The 9,440-nt window shown below is 27.3% G+C and overlaps 1 protein-coding gene across 2 annotated transcripts in view; it reads left to right on the forward strand.

The window, feature by feature from the left end:
- Positions 1-9,440, forward strand: part of LOC111029844 — a 36,880-nt gene that overhangs the window by 10,555 nt on the left and 16,885 nt on the right. For both annotated transcript variants that reach the window (XM_022309044.1, XM_022309042.1), the window contains exon 2: positions 9,135-9,244. The gene's annotated coding sequence lies outside the window, so the exon portion shown is untranslated. The remainder of the gene's footprint in view (positions 1-9,134; positions 9,245-9,440) is intronic.

Below are 9,440 nucleotides of genomic sequence, written 5' to 3' on the forward strand. Positions count from 1 at the left end.
TCTGAAAAAAATGATATGCTAATATGAACACCAAACTCTACAAAATAATTTTTTTGATCAAGTCAAATCAATGACTACACAATGATTTACTAGTTTACCTACTACACATTCATACGATTACTATTGTTATTTGATAGATAATATTAAATTTATGGATTATTTTATAGTATTATAGTAATATGTGTATACTATATAGATTATAGGTACTAAAATAGTAAATACCTACCTGAGCTATTAGTTTCAACATTTCATTATAATTCAATACAAAATTATTTTCATTGACATCATTATTGAATTTAACTTCATCAACATCAACCCTTTGTATGTCACTTTCTTTGGGATTAGCATGTCTATGTAAGCATACATATAGTAAGTTAAGCTATATGACTAAATTATAAACATATAATAATAATAATTATAAATGGCTATCAACTTATTAATATCAAAAGCTTAAAGCTCCCACAAATGTTGTGGACAATTTTACTAGTTACTGCATTTTATAAAAATGTACTTAAAAATATTTAATATTAACCTTTGTCGTGAGCTTGGTCAATGTTATTTATGTCATTGCCAGCATTATTGATCTTTATTTCATCTACATCAATCCTTTGCACGTGACTTTCAATAGGATTAGTAACGTCGTCAATATCTATGTAAGCATACATAATATAGTAAGTTAATTTTATGAACTTATAAACATCAAAAGCTCCTACAAATCTAATACCACTAAATGTAAATTTTTTAGGAAACAAGGAATACATTTTTATATTAATAATGCCATTGTAATAATAAATCATGAATTCATACAATTTTGTAAAATTAAAGCTTATAGAATAAGATATGGAAATTCCACATATTTCAACAGGATAATATTAGAAATAATTTAATATACTCAAACCAATTTAATCTCAACATATTCTTGAAAACAACAAACCATAATTATAACAATTCTGAATATTTTTAAGTAGATACTTAATACTTTGACTAATAGAAAAGATAAAGTTGGTCATCTTTTTCAACTACCTACCTAGTTAAAGTTAAGTTACTTTTATATAAAAACTAACAAATAACTAGGTATGTAAGATTTTAATGAGTTATCTTATATTATTTTACATATTTATATATTTAATAATTAATTCAACTAGGCAGTTAATTTACAAAGTTAGTATGAATTACAACATTTAAAAACAACTAGTAAGTGGCCCCTGGCCAGCTTTGAAAAAATATGATTTTGTGAATAGGTTTGGGAACACATTTTTATAACTACACTTACCTACTCTTGAATTAAATAAATATCTGTTCAATGACCCATGATATTTTTTAATTTCATTTGTTTGTTCTCTTTTTCGACGCCTTTTTGATGCACCACTTTCAAACGTTCTTTATGACATTAAAAAAAAAAAAAAAAAACCAAGAAAATTTACAAATAAGTAATAACGCCTCAGCGCCTGGATAATAATAATATGAATAATTAAAGTATTCGACTAATACGAGTAATACATCGTGCTGTAATCCAATATTGACAACTGTACTGAACGGTGGGCTAAATTCTAAATATATCGATAAATGATGCGTCAGCCACGGAGTGAAGTATCAATGTATAATACTATTATTATTCTTTACCATACAATAACAATATTGATAACTGTGCCGTTCTGTTATTAAATCGTATTAAAATAAATTTATACCGGACTGTTAATAGCCATATGACTATTTATAGAAATAAATAATAAATACATATGTATTTAACTATTGTTGATCCAATGAAATGGTGTTTATATATTTATATACACAAAACAACAAAATTCAAAATGATTGAAATCTTATATGTGATTCAGGGGCGGACTGGGGCAACATTTTGGCCCGGGAAATCTACATTTTGACCCAGCCCTTGCCATTTCTCGTCATCACAAAAATGTAAAAACTTAAATATACCAACGTTTTATTCAATGAGGAATGCAGCCTCTACACATTTTCAATTTTCCCAGAAAACAACTTAAGATTTTTTTTTTCATTAATTGTTTATGGCATCAACTAAGAGGTTATTAGCCAGGGGTTTTTGGGACTGTTGGGTTCGGAACTCGTGTGAAACTTAAGATTTGTTAAACTAAACTTACCAAATAGTTTCAATATGTAATTTTAATTTTGTTTAATATTAATGAAGTACTTCACAAATAAATAATATATTGGTAAAAGTCATTCAATCATAACATAATACTATTTAATACCTTATGTAAAAATATAAAATATTATGACACTTATATTGTAGTATATTAACTTTTATTAGTTATAACTAGAGTTAGGATGTTGATGACTTTTGCATTTTTTTTCCTTTTATTCTATACAATGCTATCCTAGCTAAAAATTTGTTTCATGCTCCCTTGATGCAGAATATTCTAATTTTATTTTGCATTTTTTTGCATTTTTTGCATTTTCAGCTATAGATGCATTTTTTTTGTTTTTTAACGTCATTTTTCAACATTTTTAAGTCATTTTTTCATCTTTTAAAGCATTTTTTACAAATTATAGATTTTAGGGCAAATGTTACAGCCAAGTTTGGAAACAAATTTAATTTATTTAAAATCTAACTTTGGATTTGGACTATTAGTAAAAAATAATTTTAATATTATTATTGTAGGGTTTTTGTTGTGATTACATTTATCGCGTTCCGATAAGATTTACTCTTTGAGTGTTATATATTGAATTATTTAAATGCTTAATATATTTATAATTCATATTTTAAATTACTATTACACCCATTATTATACCCATATCTCTAATAAAAATTATTATTTATAAATACATTTTTTCATTTACTTAATTAGTATTTTAGATAATTTTTAAGGTCATTCAAAAATTTTCAGAGCATTTTTGCACTTTTTTTTAGGGTATTTTTGCATTTTTTTTTAGGGCATTTTTGTGTGTTTTTTAGGTCATCAACATCCTAACTCTAGTCATAACTAGATTTAACTCATTTTTCCTTTGGAAATAAATTATATTCATAAATTGCATACCTATTATTTAAAAAAAATACTAGGGAAAAATAATAATTTTAGGTAATAGATAGGTATTTACATTTGAAATGCTTATTTGCGGTTGATTGCAAAGATTTTCTTGCATTACTAAAATAATATATTATTCAAATTATTGATCATACGCAAACTCCTGATGGAGTATCAGCCGAACCAAAACCTAAAATCTATTTTTAAACACCAAATGTAAACAATTTTTAAACACGCGCGTAATGATATTATGAAAATATAAAATATTCATCATTTGAATTTATACCTATTCGCTATTTTATTTTAAGTAATAAGTAATGTAATAATAACAAATTATTTTTGAACAGCAGCCCAGCGGGAAAGTTCCCGGTTTCTCGCCGGCCCAGTCCGCCCCTGATGTGATTTTACAATTGTTTTATAGTATTATGGAAATGGTAAAATCCGAGGCCCCCCATACATACATTGTAAGGCCCATCAGGCGATGCCTTGCACCACCTGCACCGGCGGTAGCTGCGGCACTGTTTGTGTTCAACATTTTTTAGTATCTCAGGGTCTAGGGGTGTTATTTACATTTTTCATGGGATGCAAAACCATTAACAAAGTTGAACATACCAATTTCCAGTTTGCTTGCAGTTTCCATTTCTCTAGGAAGTGTTATTTGCTGAGTAGTTAGTAGTTTGTTGGCTTCAATGAAATTTGTTTTGATAATGTAGTTGCCCATCAACCAAAATACTTAAATCAGTTACATTTTAAACTTGTATCTTTTATTTTAGTTACTTTTTTAGGAGTACCTTGTAATTAAGCTTTTAATTAATAGATACTAGATACCTAGGTATATATACCTAATATAAATTTTTTTATATATAAATTTAACAATCTTTGTATATCAATTCACATTTGTCCTATATTTTGCTCAATATATATATTATGCTTAATTTGGGAATATTTTACATTACTTAAACTTTAACCCTTTATATGACTGTACAACGTTCCAACATTGGTGTACAATTTATTTATATAAATTAACAGGACGGGCCCTTATGGCATAATAAAACACAATAGTTATTGTAAATATTAAATACATAATATTGTATATAATATATTATGATATAATATTTTTCATCTACACTCGAGTGGTTTGATGAGCAAATATCTCACTTTATGAATACTAATGAGTGATGACATTGCATGTTGATAAATTATGTAAAGAAGTACAAAAGTATATTTGGGAACAAATAATACTTAAACAGGGGGTTATAAAAGTAGTAACAATGTGAGCTTCTAACTTACCATAATACCAATGGCGGGTTGAGATAAGATATGTTAGACTAGCGTTTCCCAAAGTGTGTTCCGCGGAACCTTAGGGTTCCGTGGGACAATGTCAAGGGTTCCGTTAGATGTATGAGATTATTAAGAAAATTATGTTTATTTAATGTTTGTTGTTTAAAAAATTTTTGATTGAAAATTTTTTTTAAACTCAGTTTAATAATGAAAAGTCATTAACAGTATCATTAAAATATTATTTGGACTTGAGAGTTTAAGGAATTGATTTTCCTTTTTTAATTTACAAAAATTGTAGTTGAGTTGGATTAGACATTAGGGTTCCGCGAAACACAAACAATTTTTTAAGGGTGCCGTGGTCGTAAAAGTTTGGGAACCGCTGTGTTAGACATTCACTGTATGTTCATACTACCTATACATTATGTTCAAGCGATATTGGTGATTGCGGTTACTAGAGTCCGCGTCAAATGTACTGTGACTCCGCCTTCAGTTTCCATTATGCAATCAAAAGATTATATGTTAGGTAACGTTCACACCACGATTTAAGATATACAGGTTAACTATCACCAGCCAAAAGAGTGGTCCAAAAAAGTTATGGTCGACTAATTTATTTATGCATAGTTATTATTTCTTTTTATACTATCAAGTTCTATGAAAGGTGGTATGTGAAAACTTATTTACATAGTACTTTTATCTTATTTGGTAGTTAAATACAAATATTTTTCATTGTTGAATGTAAATATTTTTTTTAACAGACTATTATTTTAATAGAAAATATTATTGTAACTCAGCCTCTTGAAACCTGTGTCAAAATATTTCAAATAAATTCATTTTAGTACATTGTTTCTCAATTTATTTTAACCTATAATTGATACAGCCACCAGACAGTATTTCCAAAACAAATTAAACAAAAAAAATTAAAAGATTGAATTTATTAAATAAATAATACAACTTAACTTCTAAATAAAACAAAAAGACATGCATGTATATTTAAGTTAAATAAATTGAGCTAAAAACTTTCAAGTTTCTCTTAAATGGAGATCAATTTTGTTATTTGATTCTGATTTTCTTGAACAGTGAAGTGAAGTGGAGCATTCCCATTACAATGTAATTAGTCAATATAGATGTGACAATTTCATTATATGTTCAAAGCAGGGAAATGTAAAAGAAAAATTTAAGGTTTCTTCAACTAGCTATAGTATCAAAAATATTTTTTTGATTGCAGTATTAAGCAAAACATCCTTCTACTATGTATAGAAATTTAAACAAGCGCATATTATGGGTCAATCCTCCTTTTGATTTGAAGTTAGTTAACTCAGCTTCCCACAAATCAGCTAATTGATCATTATTCATTAGTCTTAAATGCGCTAAACCAAATTTTACAGGATGTATTTTTAGCAATCTTCTTTGATACATATACAGTAGTATAGTAAACTATACAACCTAATGCAGATGTATTGTTTTAGTTGTGATCTGCAAATATTTCATGTGTTTCTCATGAAACTTGATTAACAAGCATGTCAACTTTAGATCTTTAACAAATTAACTTTTGTTGTCGAAGTGTTGATTCACAGTCAAATATTTCTTTCAAAATTAATAAAATAATTTATAATAATGGCAAAAATTATTTCTATTGATTTTATTTTTTTTGAATCAGTTGGTGTACGAATCAATTTACTCCTTTTGTAGGAGGTAGACCTTTTTGACCCTAACTCAACCTGGAAAAAATAAACATGAAATTTTTTCGTCATTCAATTTTGGATATTTTAAATTAATCTGAAAAATTAGTAAATAAATATTATTGATTGGTACTAATGATAATTAGTACTCCACTTTAATGATAATTATATTACTAACACAATATAAAACTTACAGAATTCATAAAACCACAAGTTTATTTTTCTATAATATTTTAATGACTTAATTACTGTTAACTAAAATTATTATTATTTTTTTTTTATTCTTCGTTAAGTATCAACAAATAAGATTATTAGCTTACAACAATATAAATATAAGTTCTATAACAATAAATGCATACGATTGACTAAATTGCATCATACATATCAATATATTTTAGAAATGAAATAGTTCTATGGCTGTTGTCTTCAATAGGGGGGCACATAGCTTTGAAGAGGCTGTCTGAAATTCCTAGGCTATTTCTGGTTTCCACGTGATTTCAATAGCGGCTCTCCATAAGTTTGGCATAGTGTTGATTCTTTTCTTCGCATGAGTTGTCCGTGGGATATATCCAGCAATTTATATCTTTCGGCCATCAATCTTTCATTCTCATCATCTTCAATAACTCCCTATTTAGATTGAGATGTCATTCCAGAATTATTCAGTAGTGACCACTTTTCTATCGTTATAACATTCATAACACTCAAGCTTGCTAGCAAAATTTTTTTTTTTGTATAGATTTTTGTAATTTATGCCTACATTTACCAATATTCATGTAGCTAGGTTATATCTTAGCATACTTGCATACTTATATAAATAATGAAATTTAATAGTTAAAAAAAAAATAATAAAAATTAAAAACATTCTATAGCTTTAAAAACCGTAACTTTCTGGTTAACTTTTTTTTTGATTCAGTTGGAAAAACTTCTTGGGTATCTTCTAATAAAACGTCTAATGTTAGCTATCAAAAAAAAAAACTTTTATGAATTCCTTACTGAAAAATAATATACAATGTTCTAATCCATGAAATATTTTACAGAGATATAGGGAATTTGTGAATTTTGAATCATCAGACTTGTTATTCCAGAATTACATGTACCTTCAGAGCTTCAGCTCTAAAACTGCTCACCTGAAAATTCAGGCTTTTTGGTTTTATATCTATGTATTTGGTGGCTGAGAGAACTAATAATAACGTCACTATTTTTATGTTTATCTTCTTCTTTATGATAATGTGTAAAATAATCTGTTATTCTTTCGTCGGTTATGGTTGTTTTTTTATTTTATTGTGTCTAACTATATGTCGATGTAAATTACTAAATACCAATCTTCTGCTATTACATTTTGTTTTAACCATGTATAATCTCTGTTACAAACAAAACCACAGTACTATGAACTAAGAATATTGACTAACTGGTTACGCATGCTCAAATACCGGCCAGGAAATGTTATGGACACGAAATTAATATAATTATTTATATTTTAATTTTGAATCATATATTATATAGCTTGGAAAGCTTTACTCTAAACTTTCCAGAAAAATTGCATGAATATTTTTTAATATTTTGTTATTTTTCTGTTGCTGCAAACACAAATATGTTTGTTAGATTTGTCAAGTGTAATGTACTGTAAATTTTCCATTAATTAATTGATACTTGTGCAATATTGTAGTTCATAGTTTACAACAAACGGGTTATTTAACAAAACAATTTGCAACGGTATCTAATAAGTTATAGTTCGATTGCAAATCTCCAAAAATGTTGAAATCCAAAACCTTAAAAGACAGTGACAATGATCATTGACTATTGAGTGACTGCACTAGATGTGTAAAATGTAAATACTTAAACTTGAACTTAATGATAAATCATTGCATATGAAAAATTATTTTGATTGGAGATGATGTCATCTTAGTTAGATGCCCATCTTAGTCATAAAAACAAACTATCATATATTTTATAACCACTATGGTAACAGTAACACTGCATAGACCTGTGTATTATACTATTAATAATTTTAGCTGTTCAAAATTCATTTTCCCGATTGTAAAACAATGGGTCACATTTATCTGTTTGCTGCATTTATGATTTAAGTCTGCACATCTATGCTACAGTTATTCTGTGCCGATGAGAACTGCTTAGTAGAAGACTTACGACTTACCTTACCTATAAATGAAAAAGTAATAATACCTAATATTTACCAATTATATTTTATTATCATTAAAGTTCTAGTGTTTCCAATGTAAGCCTCTTGTACCACAACTATCGCATGATTTCTCGTGTTTTTAGTATTTAGCACCAAATAAAGTATTGGTTGCGGTATGCAACAATCTAGTTGATGATGTCTTAAATAAATAGTTGAAGACAATTTTAATTGTTAATGGAAAGATAATTTATTTTAATTTGACTCTAGTAAAATATTAGTGTTTGTACAAGTTGTGTGTGTGTGTGTGTGTGTGTGTGTGTGTGTGTGTGTGTGTGTGTGTGTGTGTGTGTGTGTGTGTGTGTGTGTGTGTGTGTGACTTGAAAGTGCTTAGATCTCATCAGCTATGGTACATCTCAATATAAATATATTTTATAAATAATTGACTAAGTTCTTACATACAGTTTTATAGCTGCCTACTAACTTTGTTGTCATGCAGTCAAGCAACGAAATATCATGTAGCTCATAATAATATCAAAATAAATAAATATTTAAATTCTGTTGCATAACAAAAGTAACCTCAGATGGGAACCAATTAAAATTCGGTTTCTGACTTAACTCTCATTGAATTTTGTAGAGAGCTTTCGTTTCCAATGATCAGCCACTGCTGAAAAATTGCTTTACGATGTTAATCTTAGCAAAATACAAGTGCTAATTGTCACCTGCTATCCTCACTCATTGGCCATTGCCGCCGCTGTATGCAGAATCGTACCACCTGTATGCCATTAGGTTACTCTAGTATACTTATTAAACTTGTTTTTGAATGATTTAAAATGATAACAATTTCATTTGTAATTAACTTTTGTTTTTTGTATTTTTTTTTAGTATAAAATACATTTTATGTTAGCTAATCCGTTTTTAATATTCAGTGATTTTTATATAATTAGTAATATATCCACACTATTCATAATTTGTTTTTTAGAGCAAATAATTATTGACTATATTTGTTGGTTTATTTTAATTATTTTTTGTTTGTAGGTACTTACACAAAAACAAATTCAAACTAGTTAGTTTGTTAAACGATGCAAGTTGATAAAGAAAAGGTCATTAATGATTAATGATTGATGAATTTGATGTCGTAGCTCCAGGTAAGATCAATGTTATTATAATACATTAACTTAAAATAAATATATTTTAAAATTTGTAAAATCTATAAACTAATATTTTTCAAGATTTGGGTACATTATATATGATGTGTTACTGAACACATATTATTTAGTCTATTCGATTTTATAAAAAAATCTGAACCAATTTTAGATGGTTAAAAAAAAAATAGTAATAAAA

The sequence above is a fragment of the Myzus persicae genome, unplaced genomic scaffold, assembly GCF_001856785.1.
Source record: "Myzus persicae strain clone G006 unplaced genomic scaffold, MPER_G0061.0, whole genome shotgun sequence".
Lineage (NCBI taxonomy): Eukaryota > Metazoa > Arthropoda > Insecta > Hemiptera > Aphididae > Myzus > Myzus persicae.